A 22,078-nucleotide genomic window follows, 5' to 3' on the forward strand; every position below is an offset into this window, starting at 1 on the left:
GTACAGTGGTGCCTCGCAAGACGAAATTAATCCGTTCCGCGAGTCTCTTTGTCTAGCGGTTTTTTCGTCTTGCGAAGCACGGCTATTAGCGGCTTAGCGGCTATTAACGGCTTAGCGGCTATTAGCGGCTTGAAGAAAAAGGAAAAGAACTCGCAAGAACTCGCAAGACGTTTCGTCTTGCGAAGCAAGCCCATAGGGAAATTCGTCTTGCGGAACGACTCAAAAAACGGAAAACTCTTTCGTCTAGCGAGTTTTTCGTCTTGCGAGGCATTCGTCTTGCGGGGCACCACTGTATTTTGTTTTTGCTTGCTGTGTGATGAATTCCTTTGCTCCTCAGCAGCCTGCTCTGTACTAATGTATTCAATGAGTTAAGGGCTTAAGGAGAGAGCTCCTAGTTTCTGGATCATTCTGAGTGTCTGCCTAGTCCGGGGTCAGCAAACTTTTTCAGCAGGGGGCCTGTCCACTATCCCTCCGACCTTGTGGGGGGCCGGACTATATTTGGCGGGGGGAAATGAACGGATTCCTATGCCCCACAAATAACCCAGAGATGCATTTTAAATAAAAGGGCACAACCTACTTATGTAAAAATATGCTGATGCCCGGACCGACCACGGGCCGGATTGAGAACGCAATTGGGCCGGATCTGGCCCCCGGGCCTCATCCCACAAGGCTTAATCAGTTCGCTATAGGAATCTCATAATCAGGACATAAGGGCTGTAGCTCCCTTTTTGTTGTTCCCCGGTGACTGGTCTTTAGAGACCCGGCGCCTCTGAATATACATTTAGGACACTGCCGTTGTGACTGGTACTGTTCTCCGTTAATTTATCTAATCCCATTTAAAAGCTGTTCAGCCTGGTGGCTGTCACCGCTCCTTGTGGAAGCATATTCCATAGCCGAAGGTATGTGACTGCGAAGAAGTCTTTAGTCTTTCCAGTGTCTCCCAACGCTCAGTTTCTAGAATTATATTCATCACAGATGCGTCAATCTGACCCTCAGATCTCTTTTGTTGCCGTTTCCTTCATCCTTTTCAACTCGGCAATATATTTTTATTTTGAAGGCTGGTGTCCTGAACTGTACACAATATTTCTGGTGCAATTGCATCACAGAGTTATATAAAAGCCCAAAGATTTTGACACTTTGGCTTTCAGTCCCTTTCCTAATGATCCCTGGCTCAAAGTTGACCCTTTTTCACAGCTAGATGACGTTTTCATTGCGTTATCCCCAGAAACCTTTTCTGATCAGCCACTGCCAGCTTGGACCCCACAGGAAGTGAGAATTTATGTACCGTATTTTTCGCTCTATAAGATGCACCAGACCACAAGACGCACCTAGTTTTTAGAGGAGGAAAACAAGAAAAAAAATATTCTGAATCTCAGAAGCTAGAACAGCAAGAGGGATCGCTGCACAGTGAAAGCAGCAATCCCTCTTGCTGTTCTGGCTTCTGGGATAGCTGTGCAGCCTGCATTCGCTCATTAAGGCGCACACACATTTCCCCTTACTTTTTAGGAGGGAAAAAGTGAGTCTTATAGAATAAAAAATACGGTATTTATTTGTCCTAATATGCATCAGTCTGCACCTGCTTGCAGAGAACCACATTTGCTATTTTCTTGCTTAGTCACTCGTTTTCAGAAAGATTCTTTTAGAGCTCTTCATCACACTATTTTGTTTTTTTTTTTTCTATCCCAAATAATCCTGTGCCTTCAGGATCCCTGACCCCTGAACCCAAGGTCACTTAAGAACAAGCAACTTTTCATTTTCTTAAAGAAACCCCTCTGGAAAACTTAATGGGAAGCGTAGTCTCGGAATAGAATTACCGTATTTTTTGCTCTATAAGACTCACCTTTTCCCTCCTAAAAAGTAAGGGGAAATGTGTGTGCGTCTTATGGAGCGGATGCAGGCTGCGCAGCTATCCCAGAAGCCAGAACAGCAAGAGGGATTGCTGCTTTTGAAAGCAGCGAAAGCAGCGATCCCTCTTGCTGTTCTGGCTTCTGAGATTCAGAATATTTTTTTCTTGTTTTCCTCCTCCAAAAACTAGGTGCGTCTTATGGTCCGGTGCTTCTTACAGAGCGAAAAATATGGTACTGGTTGTGTTTGAGCCGTGTGCTGTGCCTCTATCTCTCTATTTGCCTTGGAGTAAATTCCATCTGGTACTCGGATCGGGCTGACTTCTGGGGATTCAGCAACATTTTTGCTCTGGCCTGGCAAGTACAGGTGCATGAGATATGCCTGTGTGTCCCATTTATGTGCACTATGGTCAAGAAAGGCTTTTGCTTTCTTCGTCAGAGGTCCTCAGCGTGTTTCTGAATTTAGTGGCTCTCGCTCTGGGTGTGCATTAGGATTAATTTTTACTTTTTGACTTGTGAAGACCAGGGGGTGGGGGATCGAGGGAAGAGAGCACACTCTCCAAGCTCCTCTGTCCAGCTTGTGGGCCTCTCCCAAACCCATGACCCATTTTACCCAGCCCCAACTCATGTCTTGCACCTTTTACCCAGCTGGAATGTGTCCTTGACAAAGCCTTTTGCTTGCTTATGTGGAGACGGATGTGCACATGGGGCTAGACAGAGGTCAGCAAACTTTTTCAGCAGGGGGCCGGTCCACTGTCCCTCAGACCTTTGGGGGGGGCGGACTATATTTTTTGGGGTTGCAAATGAATGAATTCCTATGCCCCACAAATAACCCAGAGATGCATTTTAAATAAAAGGACACATTCGAATGTGTCCCGCAAGGCAGCAGGTACAGATTGCTTCCCAGGGTTTCCTCCCAAAGCCTTTATAATATAATATAATAATAGTAGTAATAATAATTAATAATAAAGGATAAAGGTACCCCTGCCCGTATGGGCCAGTCGTGTCCGACTCTAGGGTTGTGCACCCATCTCACTTAAGAGGCCGGGGGCCAGCGCTGTCCGGAGACACTTCCGGGTCATGTGGCCAGCGTGACGAAGCTGTTCTGGCGAGCCAGAGCCAGCGCAGCACACGGAACGCCGTTTACCTTCCCGCTAGAAAGCTGTACCTATTTATCTACTTGCACTTAGGGGTGCTTTCGAACTGCTAGGTGGGCAGGAGCTGGGACCGAAAGACGGGAGCTCACGCCGCCGCGGGGATTCGAACCGCCGACCATGCGATCGGCAAGCCTTAGGCACTGAGGTTTTACCCACAGCGCCACCCGCGTCCCCAATAATAATAATAGTTTATTATTTATACCCTGCCCATCTGGCTGGGCTTCCCCAGCCACTCTGGGCGGTTTCCAACAAAAGATTAAAATACCATAATACATCAACATTAAAAGCTTCCCTAAACAGGGAACAGATGTCTTCTAACAGTCTGGTAGTTGTTCTTCTCTTTGACATCTGGTGGGAGGGTGTTCCACACGGCAGGTGCCACCACCGAGAAGGCCCTCTGTCTGGTTCCCTGTAACCTTACTTCTCACACGGAGGGAACCGCCAGAAGGCCCTCGGAGCTGGACCTCAGTGTCCGAGCTGAACGATGGGGGTGGAGACGCTCCTTCAGATATACTGGACTGAGGCCATTTAGGGCTTGAAAGGTCAGCACCAACACTTTGAATTGTGCTTGGAAACGTACTGGGAGCCAATGTAGGTCTTTCAGTGTTATGTGGTCTCGGTGGCCTTTCTGACAAATGAGTATATCCGCGAGGCAGTGGTGGTTTAGCATCAGAATTTTCCTTCTCCTACATTCCCAGGTGAATCCCATGGTGAGGCTATTAGGGCATCAGAGGTGTTGAACTACCTAGAATTTAAAAAGGCCTCTGGGGGTGTGTGGATTTCAGGCAGTTAGCAGTTTTAGTTTCAAACAAAGCAACCATACCCACCCTGCTCCAAAAAAAAAAAAAAAAAATTAAAATCCTGCAAAGCACCAAGGCATTTTTTTGTGTGTGCTTGATTGCATGGGGATGAAGGAGGCAGCTCTGACAGCTCACCTCGGGCACTTGAAGGAAATGGAATAGGTGGGTGGATTTCTACAGTACATGCAAAAGCAAGCTGAAATAGCGAGGGAGCCAGAATGAAGCAAAGCAAATGAGAACCCTGGAACAGAATGCAGAAAATCCAGCCTTGCATTTGGGAGGGCTTAAAATGAGTGCAGCCCCTCTAGTCCCAGCAGTTGTTGGTGTATTCAATTGAGTGTTCTAAATCTGTAGCGCTGAGCAAGAGACTTTCCTGCCCACTCCCCCTCCACGAGAGAACCCACCATAATCCTTAAGAATTTGGAGGAATACCATCCTGGGGCTTCTAATTTCCGTGGCCCAGCTGAGCCCCTATCTCAGGGGTCAGCAAACCTTTTTTTTTTTTTTAATGAATATTTATTAGCATTTTCTATAATAAAACAAAAACAAAAATAGACAAAAAATAACAAACATACAAAAATACAAAACTTAAAAACAATTAAAAACACATAAAATTTCAATTGCTTATTTTCTTTTAACTTATTTCTCAGACCTCCTCACACCTCTCCTTCTTGTATTCCAATTCAAATTATTAGCTCAGCAAATCCTTATTACTTATTTCTCAACTTTAACTTAATAATTTATTTTAACGTATTATTATTTTACTTTTTCTCTTTCATCCATTTCCTCAATTTATTTTTGCTAACCTTATTTTCATTTAATTTAATTCATTTTAAAAACCAGGGGTCAGCAAACTTTTCCAGAAAGGGGCCAGTCCACCGTCCCTCAGACCTTGTGGGGGGCCAGATTATATTTTGGATAAAAAATATGAACGCATTCTTGTGCCCCACAAATAACCCAGAGATGCATTTTAAATAAAAACACACACTCTACTCATGTAAAAACACCAGGCAGGCCCCACAAATAACCCAGAGATGCATTTTAAATAGAAGGACACATTCTACTCATGTAAAAACACGCCGATTCCCGGACCGTCCATGGGCTGGATTGAGAAGGCGATTGGGTCGGATCCAACCCCCGGGCCTTAGTTGGGAGAGGGCTATTGAGGCTCTGCTTTGCCTCTATGGCTGGAAGCAGCAATGCTTCTGGATCCCACTTGCTGGAAACTTCAGGAGGGAAGAATGATGCTCTTGTGCTCAGGTCTTGCTTGTCAGTTTGTCCCACAGGCATCTGGTTGGCCACTGTGGAACAGGACGCTGGCCTGCATGGGCCATGCTCTCCTGGTGTGATGTGCACAGTTGAATGGCAAACGTCATGGCAGGTTTGGTGGGTTTTGACAGAGGGAGCTGGGGTGGGAGAACGGATTCCTGGCAGAGTACATGTAAAGGTTTGAACAATTTGGAGGAAACCACATAGGGGCATCAGCTGGAATCTTACGAACGAGTGTTTTGATGGCCCAAGCTCTTTATTTCTATAGGATTGAAACCCACAAGTTGATGATATTATTGTTGTTGTTATTATTAAAAATTTCTATGCCGCCCTTCATTCAAGGACCACAGGACTGTTTGCAGTAGAAAAAACCTCAAAATATATAACATAAAGGTAAAGGGACCCCTGACCATTAGGTCCAGCCGCGGACGACTCTGGGGTTGCGGCGCTCATCTTGCTTTATTGGTCGAGGAAGCCGGCGTACAGCTTCCAGGTCATGTGGCCAGCATGACTAAGCCGCTTCTGGCAAACCAGAGCAGCGCACGGAAACACCGTTTACCTTCCTGCCTGAGTGGTACCTGTTTATCTACTTGCACTTTGGCATGCTTTTGAACTGCACTTTGACGTGCTTTTTGAAATCACCCCGTCGCAGGGTTTGAACCGCTGACCTTCTGATCGGCAAGCCCTAGGCTCTGTGGTTTAACCCACAGCGCCACCCGCGTCTCCAATATATAACATAGGAACGAAGAAAAACAATTACCCACCATCGCCATGCACAGTTTAAAAGGCCGCAGATTGTTCAGTTAGCCAAAGACCTGATAGACAAGATAGAAAAGAGATAAACCTTTCTTGGATGTCAAAGTATGAGACTGGCTCAGCAATTTGTGTCGTCAGCCTGATGTAAGGCCGGGCATTCTTCTCTTGGCATGTGATTCCTGGATTGGAAAACCCCCTGATTCCTGCCCCGGGTTTTCAAGTGATGTTCCATTGTGGCCGCAAGACTGGTGCTTTCAGATCTCCTAAAGTCACTCCTTCCAGGGCTGGGTCGAGTTGATGGAAGCTTTTGGCTTTCCGCCCTTCCTCTGTGCTTCCTGTTCAACTGCGCTGTGGTTAGATAGGGACTTTATGGAGGGAATTGGTGCATTTTCCTCCAGAAGGTGGTTGCAATTTTCCCGTCACCCTGAAACAAAATTTTCTTGGGAGGCTGGCCTGCAACTGTGTGTATTTCTGGGGTTCGTGTTTGTGAGTACACAACCGAACTGATTCGCAAAGAAACTGGCATGGGAGCGGTTTATCTGACCCAGGATTTTCTCAGAAAGAATGCTGTATAATGTTAAATGGAAATTGTTTAGAAGGCAGTTATCGCACATGAATGAAACGCCATGAAAGGATAGCAATGGCCTTCGTTTCAGCCTGACTTGCTCACAAATGTTCTTTGGGCCCCTTCCCAAGAGTCGTGTTCTAATTAATATTTGAAGCTAATTTTAGTTCAGTTTTAATTCTGGAAGAGAAATTGGGCCCTGAATCTTTTTTTTTAGTGGGTGGAAGAGAACAACTTGCTTATAAAACATCTCGTACGGAGATGGCCGCAGAACTAATTACTGACTCTGAATGTTTAAAGTCCTTTATCACTCCCCAATAGTGATGTATGGAAGTGAGAGCTGGACCATAAAGAAGGCTGATTGCCGAAGAATGGATGCTTTTGAATTCTGGTGCTGGAGGAGACTCTGGAGAGTCCCATGGACTGCAAGAAGATCAAACCTCTCCATTCTGAAGGAAATCAGCCCTGAGTGCTCACTGGAAGGACAGATCCTGCAGCTGAGGCTCCCAGACTTTGGCCACCTCATGGGAAGAGAAGACTCCTTGGAAAAGACCCTGATGCTGGGAAAGATGGAGGGCACAAGGAGGAGGGGACAACAGAGGACGAGATGGTGGGACAGTGTTCTCGAAGCTACCAGCATGAGGGAGGCAGTGGAAGACAGGAGTGCCTCGCGTGCTCTGGTCCAGGGGGTCACAAAGAGGCGGACACAACTAAACGACTAAACAACAACAACATCACCCCCCACCCCAATGCCAAGCTGCTGTATTTCACAAGCACAATAAATAGAATAGCAGTTAGTGTGTGAGCGGTCACTGCCTCTCAAGCTTAACCTACCTCACAGGTACAGATAGGTAGCCGTGTTGGTCTGCCATAGTCAAAACAAAAAAATTCCTTCCAGTAGCACCTTAAAGACCAACTAAGTTAGTTCTTGGTATGAGCTTTCGTGTGCATGCACACTTCTTCAGATACACACATACTCCACCTTGAGCTGCTTGGTGAGAGACAGGAATGGTGACCTTATCTCATTTCCTCCAGCGGAATATCTGCCCTTGCCTTGAGGGCCTGTGCATCTGGATCAAAGGATGATTCTTCATCCCCCTTTATCCACCTTGAGACTGTGAGTTCCAGTCGTGGTTAGAGCAAGCCAGATGTAGGTTCTGCCACAGAATTCCTGATGACCTTGGGCCTGTCTCCCGTCTCTCGGACAAGCCTACCTCTCAGGATTTTTGTAAGGATTGGAAAAGGGAGCAAGGGAGAACTCTGGTTGGCTGCCTTGAGCTCTGTGTCAGAAAGGCGGAATAAGAATAATAAGAATAATACCCCGCCCCATCTGGCTGGGTTTTCCAGCAACTCTGGGCGGCTCACAACAGAATATTAAAAACAGAGAAAAACATCAAACATTAAAAACTTCCCTAAGCAGGGCTGCCTTCAGATGTCTCCTAAAAGTCAGATACAGTCATACCTCATGTTACGTCCGCTTCATGTTACGTTCTTTCAGGTTATATCCCGTGGTGACCTGGAAGTACCGGAAAGGGTTACTTCCGGGTTTCGCCGCCCATGCGCAGATGCGCTGCTGCAGGTTGCGCTCTTTTCATGTTACGAACGGGCCTCCGGAACGGATCCCATTCGCAACCAGAGCTACCACTGTAGTTGTTTATTGCCTTGACATCTGCTGGGAGGGCGTTCCACAGGGCGGGTGCCACCACTGAGAAGGCCCTCTGCCTGGTTCCCTGTAACCTCACTTCTCGCAGGGAGGGAACCGCCAGAAGGCCCTTGGATCTGGACCTCAGTGTCTGGCCTGGACGATGGGGGTGGAGACGCTCCTTCAGGTATACTGGGTTGAGGCCATTTAGGGCTTTAAAGGTCAGTGCCAACACTTTGAATTGTACTCACAAACGTAAATAACTAGAACTGAACTGCCAGCGACACGGATCCCAAAACGCTTCAAGTCTCACCTTCTCAAGAGAGCCTGCTCCCAAGTATACATGAAATCAGCACTCTCTGCTCCTTGTTTAAAAAAGCAATGTTCTCTTGGATCGTGTTAACAGCACACAGGGCGAGACTGAGAACCGAAACTTGTGTTTCTGTGTGTATACACTCACTTCATTCCAGGATCCTAATTGCAAGAAGTGGCAGCCTCTGAGCTCATCCCCATTTAACTGCACATGAAAGCTTGGCATCCCGTTCGCTCCCCACCCTCCCGCCTGGGACATAACTGTGGGAAACGAGCTATTTTTAGTAGAGCGTTTCCCACCGCAGAAATCTGCAGCCACCACCATTTCAGAAGGTGGCAGCAGAGCCGCCCCAGACACTTCGCTTAGTTACGGTGCAGACAAAGTAATTCTAAACAGGCTGGCAGCTTTTCTCATCGGGCGACAGTCATTCGGGCCCTAGGTGCAGTTCAGTTCCAGGATCTTTTAAGTCGCGCTTTGGAGCTTTTGTGCTCGGCTGAGTTTGGTGGCCTCGCAGGCGCTTTATTCCAGTGCTTTTTTTTCTGTATGTCCTGTAGCATCTTGCAGGTTTGTCTGGCCAGCAAACCTTGTCCTTCCGAATTACCGTATTGGCCCGAATATAAGCCGCACCCAAATATAAGCAGCACCTTTAAAATTCATAGGGGTCGGGGAGGGAAAAAGACAATACCAGACACAAGCCTCTCTCTTAAAATTCCACAGGCACTCGCACCCTTTCCGTTTTACGGTATGTCTGTTTCAGCAGCAATATCGCAAAAGCCGATTTTTGTAAGGTTGCGAATTTAAGATGCACTTTAACTTTTCATGGTCGGAATTTTTTTGGGGGGGGGGTTGAGGCTTATATTCAGGCCGATATGGTACTTTGCTAAAGGTGATGCAGCTGGCTTGTAGAGGTCTCATGGAAAGCAGAGACAACCAAGTTGGTATGTTTTGAGTGTGGAACAATAGGGAGATTCCTTTATTCCAGTGGTTCTCAACCTGTGGGTCCCCAGATGTTGTTGGACTACAGCTCCCATCATCCCTGAGCTCTGGCCTTGCTAGTTAGGGGTGATGGGAGTTGTAGTTCAACAACATCTGGGGACCCACTGGTTGAAAAAGGCTGCTTTATCAGGACAGTTGGACACCAACTGTCAGAACAAGGTAATAAGGTAATAACCTCCATCGTTTAGCCCAGACACTGAGGTCCAACGCCGAGGGCCTTCTGGTGGTTCCCTCACTGCGAGAAGCCAAGTTACAGGGAACCAGGCAGAGGGCCTTCTCGGTGGTGGCGCCCGCCCTATGGAACGCCCTCCCACCAGATGTCAGAGAGAAGAATAACTACAGTGGTGCCCCGCAAGACGAACGCCTCGCAAGACGGAAAACCCGCTAGACGAAAGGGTTTTCCGTTTTGGAGGCGCTTCGCAAGACGAATTTCCCTATGGGCTTGCTTCGCAAGACGACAGCCCATAGGGAAATCTCCGGGACAGTGGGGAAGCGCAGCTCGTCTTCCCCGCTGTCCTCGGACCTCCTCCGAAGCCTGGCGGCGGGGCGGGGACACCTCCTCCCGCCGCCGGGCTTCGGAAGGATGCCCCGATGCCGGGCGGCGAGGCGGGAACGCCTCCCCCCGCCGCCCGGCATCGGAACGATGTCCCGAAGCCGAGCGGCGGGGCGGGAAAGTCTCCCCCCGCCGCCCGGCATCGGAACGATGTCCCGAAGCCGAGCGGCGGGGCGGGAACGCCTCCCCCCGCCGCCCGGCTTCGGGGCGGGAAAGCCTCCCTCCGCCGCCCGGCTTCGGGGCGGGAAAGCCTCCCCCCGCCGCCCGGCTTCGGGGCAGGAACGCCTCCCCCCGCCGCCCGGCTTCGGGGCATCGTCCCGATGCCGGGCGGCGGGGCGGGAAAGCCTCCCCCCGCCGCCCGGCTTCGGGGCATCGTCCCGATGCCGGGCGGCGGGGCGGGAACGCCTCCCCCCGCCGCCCGGCTTCGGGGCATCGTCCCGATGCCGGGCGGCGGGGCGGGAACGCCTCCCCCCGCCGCCCGGCTTCGGGGCATCGTCCCGATGCCGGGCGGCGGGGCGAGAAAGCCTCCCCCCGCCGCCTGGCATCGGAACGATGTCCCGAAGCCCGGCGGCGGGGCCGCGAAGCCTGGGCGCGCTGGCAACTCTCCGCAAGGAGCGCTCCCGCTGCTTGCGGAGAGGTCCGCGAAGCCTGTCCTGGACCTCTTCTGAAGGCAGGTACAGGAAGGATGCCCCGATGCCGGGCGGCGAGGCGGGAACGCCTCCCCCCGCCGCCCGGCATCGGAACGATGTCCCGAAGCCGAGCGGCGGGGCGGGAAAGTCTCCCCCCGCCGCCCGGCATCGGAACGATGTCCCGAAGCCGAGCGGCGGGGCGGGAACGCCTCCCCCCGCCGCCCGGCTTCGGGGCGGGAAAGCCTCCCTCCGCCGCCCGGCTTCGGGGCGGGAAAGCCTCCCCCCGCCGCCCGGCTTCGGGGCAGGAACGCCTCCCCCCGCCGCCCGGCTTCGGGGCATCGTCCCGATGCCGGGCGGCGGGGCGGGAAAGCCTCCCCCCGCCGCCCGGCTTCGGGGCATCGTCCCGATGCCGGGCGGCGGGGCGGGAACGCCTCCCCCCGCCGCCCGGCTTCGGGGCATCGTCCCGATGCCGGGCGGCGGGGCGGGAACGCCTCCCCCCGCCGCCCGGCTTCGGGGCATCGTCCCGATGCCGGGCGGCGGGGCGAGAAAGCCTCCCCCCGCCGCCTGGCATCGGAACGATGTCCCGAAGCCCGGCGGCGGGGCCGCGAAGCCTGGGCGCGCTGGCAACTCTCCGCAAGGAGCGCTCCCGCTGCTTGCGGAGAGGTCCGCGAAGCCTGTCCTGGACCTCTTCTGAAGGCAGGCGGGGGGCAAAAGTCTTTGTCCCCCCTGCTTGCCTTCCCAGGGGCTTTTAAATCGCCCGGACAGCGGAGAAGTCCTCCGCTGTCCCGGGCGATTTTAAAATGCCGCCCGCCAGAAGAGGTCGGGGGAAGGCGGTTTCCATAGGAACGCATTAATTGATTTTCAATGCATTCCTATGGAAAACCGTGCATCGCAAGACGAAAAACTCGCAAGACGAAGAGACTTACGGAACGAATTAATTTCGTCTTGCGAGGCACCACTGTACCAGACTTTTAGAAGACATCCGAAGGCAGCTCTGTTTAGGGAAGCTTTTAATGTTTAGTGTATTACGGTACAGTGGTGCCTCGCAAGACGAAAAGAATCCGTTCCGCGAGTCTCTTCGTCTAGCGGTTTTTTCGTCTTGCGAAGCAAGCCCATTGACGGCTTAGCGGATTAGTGCTATTAGCGGTTTAGCGGCTTAGCGGATAAGCGGCTTAGCGGCTTAGAAAAGGGGGGGGAGGAAAAAAACCCCGCAGGAACTTGCAAGACATTTTCGTCTTGCGAAGCAAGCCCATAGGAAATTTGTTTTGCGAAGCGCCTCCAAAACGGAAAACCCTTTCGTCTAGCGAGTTTTGCGTCTTGCGAGGCATTCGTCTTGCGGGGCACCACTGTATTTTAATATTTTGTTGGAAGTCGCCCAGAGTGGCTGGGGAAGCCCAGCCAGATGGGCGGGGTATAAGTAATAAATTATTATTATTATTATTATTATTATTATTATTATTATTATTACTATTACTATTACTATTACTATTACTATTACTATTACTATTACTATTACTATTATTCCTTTCAGATGTTTGCTGCCTTAACGCAAATTGTATTGTTAACCTCTCGGCCCAGCCGTTGTCAGCCTGGTGCCGTCTAGCTGTTCTGTATTAAAATTCCCATCATCCCACAGATGGGAATTATCATCCAGAGCAGCTGGGCATCACCTGGTTGGCGAAGCCTCCAGGCAACACGGTTTGTTTCCCAAAGAACCTCCACCATTCTGGCTTTGACTCAGAGGCAGTTCTGGCGGAAAATTGGGCAGCTGGGCCATGTTCCTGGAATTCTGGAACTTTTTTTCTTTCTCCAGTCCAAAAAGCGATGCTCCCTTCCAGATGAGTCTTGCCTGGGCAACAGCTGGATTTGATGAAAGGGCAGCACATGGCTTTAAATGGCCATTTGCAGTATCCAGTTGCAGCTGCCTCATTTTTATTTTTGCTCCCAAACGCGCAGAAATAGGTGGATAAAAATATACCCGTAACCAGGCGCTTAATCCAGAACGGCTGCAATGGGGCGTGACCGTTGTTGGCCGACACAGCTTCCCCCTCTTTGCCATCCCACAAACACAATTGTTGCATGGTGCAGCAACGGTAAGGTGTGACTGGCCTTGCTGGGCTGATCTTCTTCATCCTCAAAACAGGCAGCCTGTTGCTTTCCTTTTTAATGTTAGGACGGTTTGTGGAGTGGCACGACCAGAGCATCTTAAGGTTCATAAATAGCAACACCCTAGAGGTCCCGGGTCCTAAGGAAGTCAGATTAGCCTCAACCAGAGCCAGGGCCTTCTCAACACTGGCTCCGGCCTGGTGGAACGCTCTGTCTCATGAGACCAGGGCCCTGCGGGACCTGATTTCTTTCCCCAGGGCCTGTAAGAGTTGTTCCGCCTGGCCTTTGGCTTGGAATCAATTTGATTCCTTCCCCTTCTTTCCTTTTTTCCTTCTCCTTCTGTGTTGGAACTCCTATTTGGGGACTTCCTTGGCTTTTTTCTGGCCCATATAGGACCAGTCTGGATAGTTAGCCTTGGTGAAGACTTGACGTTTTTATCCCCAAAAAGTTTTTGATTGAGTTCCACTGAAATGAGGCTGCATTTTAATGTTTTAATGTTGTATTTTAAATTTGTTTTTCAAGCTGTATTCTAATCAATGTTTATATTTGGTGTTAGCCGCCCTGAGCCCGGTTTTGGCTGGGGAGGGTGGGGTAAAAATAAAATTTATTATTATTATTAATTATTATCTCTTAAGCTCTGATGCCAAGATGCATGGGATAGCGTGAGAACTACGGATCAAGCGAGAATGACTTTGGCAGTCTGAATGGCACAGCAGCAAGGACGATCTAAAGGGCTGCCATTTTGCTCTGGTTCCTTGGCCGTCGACTTTATGGCTTAAACCAGACAACTTGAGATTTTCTTTTCCAATAAAACAGCCAAAGGGCATAGGAATGGCCTTCTCCAGCCCGGCTCCCTCTAGGTCAGGCAACCCCAATCTGCGGCCCTCCAGATGTTTTGGCCTACAACTCCCATCATCCCTAGCTAACAGGACCAGTGGTCAGGGATGATGGGAATTGTAGTCCAAGACATCTGAAGGGCTGAAGGTTGGGGTGCCTGCTCTAGGTCCTACTAGGTAGAGATGATGGGAGTTGTAGTCCAACAACAGCTGAGGGCCAAGGCTGGGAAACCCTGCTATGTTTTTTTTGGGGGGGGGACTACAACTCCCATCAGCCCTAGCAAGCTTGGCTGTATTATACTGGGAGTTGTAATGCAAAACACCTGGAGGTGGGGGCAGGAGGCTGATTTGGGAGAGCTGCCTGGATCTCCCAGTTTCTCAATTTATCACCCATGAATTCTTAATAGGAAGCAAGCTCCCTCTGTTGTTGTTTAGTCGTGTCCGACTCTTTGTGACCCCCTGGACCAGAGTATGCCAGGCCCTCCTGTCTTCCGCTGCCTCCCGCAGTTTGGTCAAACTCATGCTGGTAGCTTCGAGAACACTGTCCCACCATCTCATCCTCTGTTGTCCCCTTCTCCTTCTGCCCTCCATCTTTCCCAACATCAGGGTCTTTTCCAGGGAGTCTTCTCTTCTCATGAGGTGGCCAAAGTCTTGGAGCCTCAGCTTCAGGATCTGTCCTTCCAGTGAGCACTCAGGGCTGATTTCCTTCAGAATGGAGAGGTTTAATCTTCTTGCAGTCCATGGGACTCTCAAGAGTCTCCTCCAGCACCAGAATTCAAAAGCATCCATTCTTCGGCGACCAGCCTTCTTGATGGTCCAGTTCTCACTTCCCTACATCACTACTGGGAAAACCAGTAACTAAACGGACCTTTGTTGGCAAGGTGATGTCTCTGTAGATTTGCTCAGGGGATCATGCAGTAGATTTTGAAGAGAAGGCATGAGGCGCAGGCCTGGGAAGTAGGAACAGCTCAGTATCCGCTGAGTTTCCCTTTTCCATATTCCCTCTGAGTGGATTACTGCAGGGCTTAAAAGCCATGCCTTTGTACTTCCAAGCCGTTGCCCAAACCGTAAAGAAATCCTCTGGGGACAAGCTTACAGCTGAGCCTGATGGCATGTAGCTTCTCAATAGCCCTGCATGGGTCTTAAAATTAATTTCGCAATTTCCCAAGCGCCCTTGGCTTAAGCACGGAAATCTGCTCTGCGGCAGTCAATGGGTAGTTGAGGCCTGTTGAGCGAGAGAGCAGGGTGGCGTTCCTTTAGCCTCCTGCCAGAGTGGGCGGGGCTCTTTCCAAAAGTAGGCGGGGCCTGGTAGCAAGCCCCACCCACCTGGGTTGCAATACAAGGGGAGCGGTGAGGAATTTGGAGACTCCCCCACCTCTTCAGAACAATAGTGTGGCATTGGCTTACAATGCATATCTCTCAGAATTTTGACTGAAATTTGCTCCGGAAGTCTTCTTGGAGCCACGCAACATACCGTATTTTTCGCTCCATAGGGCACACCGGACCATAGGGCACACCTAGTTTTTAGAGGGGGAAATCAAGAAAAAAAACCTAACCCTAACCCCCCCCAGCCCCCAAGCTCCCTGCCAGAGGGGTTGCGCGCGCCTATGGCACAAGGCAAGACAGCAAGCGGGATGGATCCCGCTTACTGTCTTGGCTTCCTCTTTAGCTGTGCGCAACCTCTCCAGCCGGGAGAGGCTGCACGGGGCTAAAGAAGCCATAGCCGCGTGTAGCCTCTCCCCGCCGGAGGGGCTGCGTGCGGCTATCCCTGAAGCCTTCCGAGCGCAGCGCGAGTTCCCACTGCGCTCCTCAGGCTTTGAGTTCCTTTTGCTGAAGCCGGGAGAGCAAGACTCTCCTGGCTTCAGCGAAAGGAACCTGAAGCCTCCAGAACACAGTGGGAATTCGTGCTGCGCTCCGAAGGCTTCAGGCGGCTCTCCAAGCTTCGGCGAAAGCGCTCCCTCTGCGCTTCGGAGGCTTCGCGTTGCTATCGCTGAAGCCAAGGAGCCTGCATTCGCTCCATAGGACGCACATACATTTCCCCTTATTTTTTGGAGGGGGAAAAGTGTATCCTATAGAGCAAAAAATACGGTAGTTCATGCATAGACTGTAATATTTCTATTCCATTCTGTGTGCTCCCAGACCTCTTTCCCCCCCGCAGAAAGATTCCGGGCTCCTTTTCCATTGCTTGTCACCAGATATATATATATTATAAACAGCGCCTTAACCCAGATGGCTGACACCTGCTTCTGTGCCAACTTGCAGCAGATGGATGGAGCAGATAAATGGGGGAAGAACAGAAGGCCAATTTTTAAAAAAAAAAAACACAACAAAGCAAGCCTGATTTCTTGCACACCAGCTGCCATGCCGTTTTCAAAGACCAGCATGTTCTGAAACACGTGGAAAATTCCCTACCTTGTAGAAATGTCTGTCGGAAACGAGAGTACACTGAGCATCGATGTGGAATTCCAGGGTAAAAATTGTCGGCGTGGTTCATCTGTTCTTAAAGTGGGGAATTGTGGAAGGTCTGTGTTTGAATCTTGTCTTGGACTGTGAGACTCAGTGGGTGACTTCGGGCCCTTAGTCTCTCTCACACAGGCTGTCCTACCTTGCAAGGATCGTTGTGAGGTACCACATTATCTGTGAATGTCACGCTGAAGAGCAGGAGGCAGCGAAGCCAGCAGCCTCGGACCCAGCACTCCTTGGGAATTCCAAGAATCCAAAAAATTCCGTGCCATTTTGAAATCGGGGCTTTAAATCAGTGCAGTTTTGAAAGGCCCAGTCCACCCTCTTGATTCAAAACCCTCTCCAAACATAGACGAAAATCTTGAACTTGAGATATGCTGTGCAAAACTTGGTTAAGCTAATTTACGAGGTGTCCAAGTGCTTAGAGAACAGGCAAACAACTTTCTGAAACTTGGTAGACTAGCAGAGAGTGCTTCGCGTTTTGTTTCTTTTAAAAAACCCTCCAAAGAATGTTGTTGTTGTTTAGTCATGTCCGCCTCTTTGTGACCCCCTGGACCAGAGCACGCCAGGCACTCCTGTCTTCCACTGCCTCCCGCACTTTGGTCAAACTCATGCTGGTAGCTTCGAGAACACTGTCCCACCATCTCGTCCTCCGTCGTCCCCTTCTCCTTGTGCCCTCCATCTTCCCCAACATCAGGGGCTTTTCCAGGAAGTCTTCTCTGCTCATGAGGTGGCCAAAGTACTGGAGCCTCAGCTTCAGGATCTGTCCTTCCAGTGAGCACTCAGGGCTGATTTCCTTCAGAATGGATCGGTTTAATCTTCTTGCAGCCCATGGGACTCTCAAGAGTCTCCTCCAGCACCAGAATTCAAAAGCATCCATTCTTCGGCGATCAGCCTTCTTTATGGTCCAGCTCTCACTTCCATACATCACTACTGGGAAAACCAGAGCTTGAACTATACGGACCTTTGTTGACAAGGTGATGTCTCTGCTTTTTAAGATGCTGTCTAGGTTTGTCTTTTCTTTTCTCCCAAGCTCCAAAGAATAGTGAGGTTTATAAATGGATAATGCAATTTGTTGGTTTCTACGGTTGTGCAAGCCTCGCCCCTGGAAACCTGACCCAGGGCCCTGATCCCAGCACTGGCTGGGGCAGATGGGAGTCTCAGTGCAAAGCCTTGGGAGAGCTTGCTGTGCAGCACAAAGCAAATAAATAAGAGACAGAACAAGACGGCAGCAGGTAAAACTATTTGAACAGACAAAACTGGCTGGTAACGCACGGGAAGACTTTTTCCTGGCCTTTACTGTGGTTAGGGAGGAAGTTAATCTGTTTGCAAGCCAATTAGCAGGAGTGCAGGCTTTGCGCTTGTTATAAGAAAAAGCTGCTCCTTTTCCCTTACAGGGTACCCAAGAGCCCATATAGAGTTCTTTTGTAAGTTCCTGATCGGTAGGAGAAAATAACAGAAGCCAACCAGAGAATATTGAGAAGCAAAGCAGCTAGTAAGCCTGATCTTTATTAACTGTTGCAACAGGGTACTCACAACCACACGCAGGAGCCAGGAGGGACCTCAAACAATGGCATGCAAACCCTTGTACAGTGGAACCTCAGGTTGCGAACGTGATCCGTGTGGAAGGCACGTTCGCAACCCACAGTGCTGCGTCTGCGCGTGCGTGGGTCGCGATCCGTCGCTCCTGCACATGCGCAAGGTGTGATTTAGTGCTTCTGCGCGAGCGAAGAAACCCAGAAGTAACCTGTTCCCGTACTTCTGGGTTCGGCACAGTGCGCAATCCGAAATGACGTAACCTGAAGCATCTGTAACCCAAGGTACCACTGTATAGACATCTGGAATTGCCCACCCTGGAGCCCAAGACCACCCCTCCCATACATCATACATACATCAGAGAAGGGGCGGTCAACAACAGAATCCTGTCTGGCAGGAAACCTGTTGATGGGTTGAAGGGACCCCTGACCATTAGGTCCAGTTGTGGCCGACTCTGGGGTTGCAGCACTCATCTCGCTTTACTGGCCAAGGGAGCCGGCGTACAGCTTCTGGATCATGTGGCCAGCAGGACTAAGCCGCTTCTGGCGAACCAGAGCAGAGCACGGAAACGCCGTTTACCTTCCCGCCAGAGCGGTACCTATTTATCTACTTGCACTTTGACATGCTTTTGAACAGCTAGGTTAGCAGGAGCAGGGACTGAGCAACGGGAGCTAACCCCGTCGCAGGGATTCGAACCGCCAACCTTCTGATCGGCAAGCCCTAGGCTCTGTGGTTTAACCCACAGCGCCATCCGCGTCCCCTGCTGCAGTGCCCTAAAGGTAAAGGGTAAAGTGACCTCTGACCATTAGGTCCAGTCGTGGCCGACTCTGGGGTTGCAGCGCTCATCTCGCTTTATTGGCCGAGGGAGCCAGCGTCCAGCTTCCGGGTGAGAGTTCAGAATTTATCTGGTTAAATTCCCTGGTGTGTGTCACCTGCTGACGTCAGCTTACAGAAGCTGGGCGGAGACAGAAGAATAGGAGGAGACTTTTTTCCTGTATTGTTCTGTTCCCTCTGTGTATCCGGAGAGGGAGACATGTTTTGCAGCAATGGCTGCCAGCAGTGACGGACTTTGATGTTGTAATGTTTTAATAAAGACCTGTAAATAGACACACTGTCTATGTATGCTTGCATGGAGAAGTAAGGCTGCTTTACAACGCTGCGTGTTTCACTCTGCTTAAAGCCGTGACTGAAGAGACAGCAGAAGAAGCGTGCCGGACCGCTGTAAGTGATTGATTGGGATCGTAAAGCTGTCTGAGATCGCGGCTCCATCGATCAAGCTCAGAGATCGATTTCCGCATAATGTGGCCAGCATGACTAAGCCGCTTCTGGTGAACCAGAGCAGCGCACGGAAACGCCGTTTACCTTCCCGCTGGAGTGGTACCTATTTATCTACTTGCACTTTGACATGCTTTTGAACAGCTAGGTTAGCAGGAGCGGGGACCGAGCAACGGGAGCTAACCCCGTCGCAGGGATTCGAACCGCCAACCTTCTGATCGGCAAGCCCTAGGCTCTGTGGTTTCACCACAGCCCCACCCAGTTGATGGGTATACCTGGCTGTTAATGGGTTTTACCAGGACAGCCTGGCTATTCTTTTGTGATGATAACTACAGTGGTGCTTCGCATGACGAAATTAATCCGTTCCGTGAGGCTCTTCGTATAGCGGTTTTTTCATCTTGCGAAGCAAGCCCATTGACAGCTTAGCGGATTAGCGCTATTAGCGGTTTAGCAGCTTTTAGCGGATCAGCTGATAAGCGGCTTAGGAAAAGGGAGAAAAAAGGGGGGGGAACCCGCGGGAACTCGCAAGACATTTCGTCTTGCGAAGCAAGCCCATAGGGAAATTTGTTTTGCAAAGCACCTCCAAAACGGAAAACCCTTTCGTCTAGCGGGTTTTCCGTCTTGCGAGGCGTTCGTCTTGCGGGGCACCACTGTATTTAATTCCCGAGTCCAGGTCACAGGCTTGCCCTGTTCATATCTTAAATGTATCCTTAAGGCAGAATTTGTGAGCAAAGAGACAATGGGGAGATTTTTCTCATTTCTTCTCTCCTTGCAGAGAACATTTGAGGTCAATTTGGAAGAGACAAAATGGTTTCAGGACTTTTTCCTGTACTGTTTCAGACATGCGGTTTATATATTTATGTATGTTTTTGCTCGGTACATTTATTTTGTATCTTAGACCTTATAATTTTCATAACAAGCTCTTTTTGTGTGTGCCAAAGCCCATTAGCGTTAAAGCAGAGCCAGTGCACAGTCCTGGTGCAAATGTTTGTGTGCATTCACACTCACACACAGTCCTTGTTCTGGACGGCTGATGGAGTTGGCAAAAGTTTGTTCTGCATTACGTTTCAAGCCGCAGTCTCTGTGGCAGAGATTCCACCTTCTGCCTCATCCGCAGAACGGTTCAGTTTCCCCTCTGAAAGGCCTAATAAATCTGGAGGTGGGGGAAAGCTCTCCTTGCAGGACTAAGTCAGGGTTCAGGGATTCCCCTCCCCCCCCCCCCGATTGGAACAAGCGAGGCAGATCTAAAAATAGCACTTCAGGAAAATTCCTTTCCTTTTCCCTTGAAAAGCTGATGTAAACATAAAAATGAAAGCTTGCAGCCATCTGGACTTGAAAGAAGGGGGTGGGTTGCTTTTCATGTACGCCAGGAAGGAGTTGCCCCCCCCCCATGTTCAAACAAAACTGACCCAACTCCTGAAGCAGGCATTTCCCCGCAGGCTGGGAGTCAGCTAGTGGGTTTGGTGCGTATGTGAATCTCCACAAGCCTTGTGGTAAAAAGGTAAAGGTTAATAATAAGAATTTTTTTTATTTATATCCTGCCCTCCCCAGCCGAAGCCGGGCTCAGAGCGGCCAACAACAATACAGTGGTACCTCGGGTTACAGACGCTTCAGGTTACAGACGCTTCAGGTTACAGACTCCGCTAACCCAGAAATAGTACCTCAGGTTAAGAACTTTGCTTCAGGATGAGAACAGAAATCTTGTGGCGGCAGCGGAAGGCTCCTTTAGCTAAAGTGGTGCTTCAGGTTAAGAACAGTTTCAGGTTAAGAACGGTCTCCAGGACGAATTAAGTTCTTAACCCGAGGTACCACTGCAAGAGCAACACAGTTCACATAAAATCACAATCGATCAATTGAAATGCATTCTAAAATCAATTCATTCATAAAGGACTGCTGACAGTTAAGTCCAGTTGCAGACGACTCTGGGGTTGCAGCGCTCATCTCACTTTACAGGCCAAGGGAGCCGGCGTACAGCTTCCGGGTCATGTGGCCAGCATGACTAAGCCGCTTCTGGCGAACCAGAGCAGCACACGGAAACGCTGTTTACCTTCCCGCCGGAGCGGTACCTATTGATCTACTTGCACTTTGACGTGCTTTTGCACTGCTAGGTTGGCAGGAGCAGGGACCGAACAAAGGGAGCTCACCCCGTCGGGGGATTCGAACAGCTGACCTTCTGTCAAGCAATGTAGTAGTTGAGATTGTAGAATTGTAGCATTGGAAGAGGGTCCTCTCGTGCAACCCTCTGGCCAATAGACATTCCGTTGTGGCGACCGTAAGCTAGGATTAAGGTGCCATTTGGCACCTACCTTATACATCTGAGTTTCCAACACTGTCTATAAGACGTCTGTTCAAACTCAAATACCGTCTTCATCTGTACTGGATTTGAAACTGTTTTACATACGGGATTGTTTCGTATTGTTGATGTTTTCGCAGCGAAAGCGCTTCCAGGTATTTTGGGAATCGGATAAATAAGTATCACACCTGCAACTGCACGCACTTACAAGCCCGAGAGCCAACCCTGTTTTAATGTTTTAAAAAAATATCAGGGAGAGGAAGGAGGAGAAACCTCTGTTTGCATCTGGAGCCTCGGGGCCTGGCTGTGTGCGGTTTAAGAAAAAGAAAATGCCGGACTCAGAATCCGTGACCTGGGAGAAGAGAAGATGGAGGAAGACTGGGAGAAATTCAAGAAGTATCTACAAAAACATTGTAATTTGGTTGAATGTTAAGAAGGATGCTAGATTATAAAAAATTGGCCACCACTAAATTAGATTTGAAATTTGATGATAAGTGAGACCAAAGAAAATATAAAATTTTTTGGAAGAAGTGCTAGATCATATTTGAATGTGTGGACATGAGATTGTAAACAAGTTGATAATTTGTTTGGAAAAAACTTTTAACGATGTAAATGGGAGCGGGAGACGCGAGGGAGTCCAAAGAAGTGATGAAATTATGTCTGTGATAGAAGTAAGATTGTTTATTATTTGTGCATTTATATTTAAAAACTTTAATAAATATTTATAAAAAAAAAAAAATAAGAAAAAGAAAATGCCTCCCTCCCAGATTCAAGGACCTTGCAGCAGTGGAACAAAAGAGGCATGACATGGCCAGCAGGGGCATCAAAGCCGCAACAGTCTCTGCCCTGGCATTCCAGGAAGCAAAAGCCTGAAGCAAAAGAGACAGCTTTATTCAGAATCCCAAAGGAAGCTTTCCCCACCCTTCTGGCATGTTTGTTTTGGAGGGGAGAAACTGTGCTTGAGAAGCTGGACATTGGAAAAAAACTTTTTTCGAGAAGCTCCTTGCATCTTCTTAGCCTCACTGTAACAGTTTGTGTTTCGAAT

The 22,078-nt window shown here is 49.7% G+C and overlaps 1 protein-coding gene and 1 long non-coding RNA gene across 2 annotated transcripts in view; both read left to right on the forward strand.

Annotated features, from left to right (window-relative positions):
- Window positions 1–22,078, forward strand: part of LOC309326124 — a 154,040-nt gene that overhangs the window by 105,173 nt on the left and 26,789 nt on the right. The window lies entirely within an intron of this gene.
- Window positions 1–22,078, forward strand: part of CCM2 (CCM2 scaffold protein) — a 51,848-nt gene that overhangs the window by 2,981 nt on the left and 26,789 nt on the right. The window lies entirely within an intron of this gene.

Source organism: Podarcis erhardii, assembly GCF_964252035.2.
Source record: "Podarcis erhardii genome assembly, chromosome: 12".
NCBI lineage: Eukaryota > Metazoa > Chordata > Lepidosauria > Squamata > Lacertidae > Podarcis > Podarcis erhardii.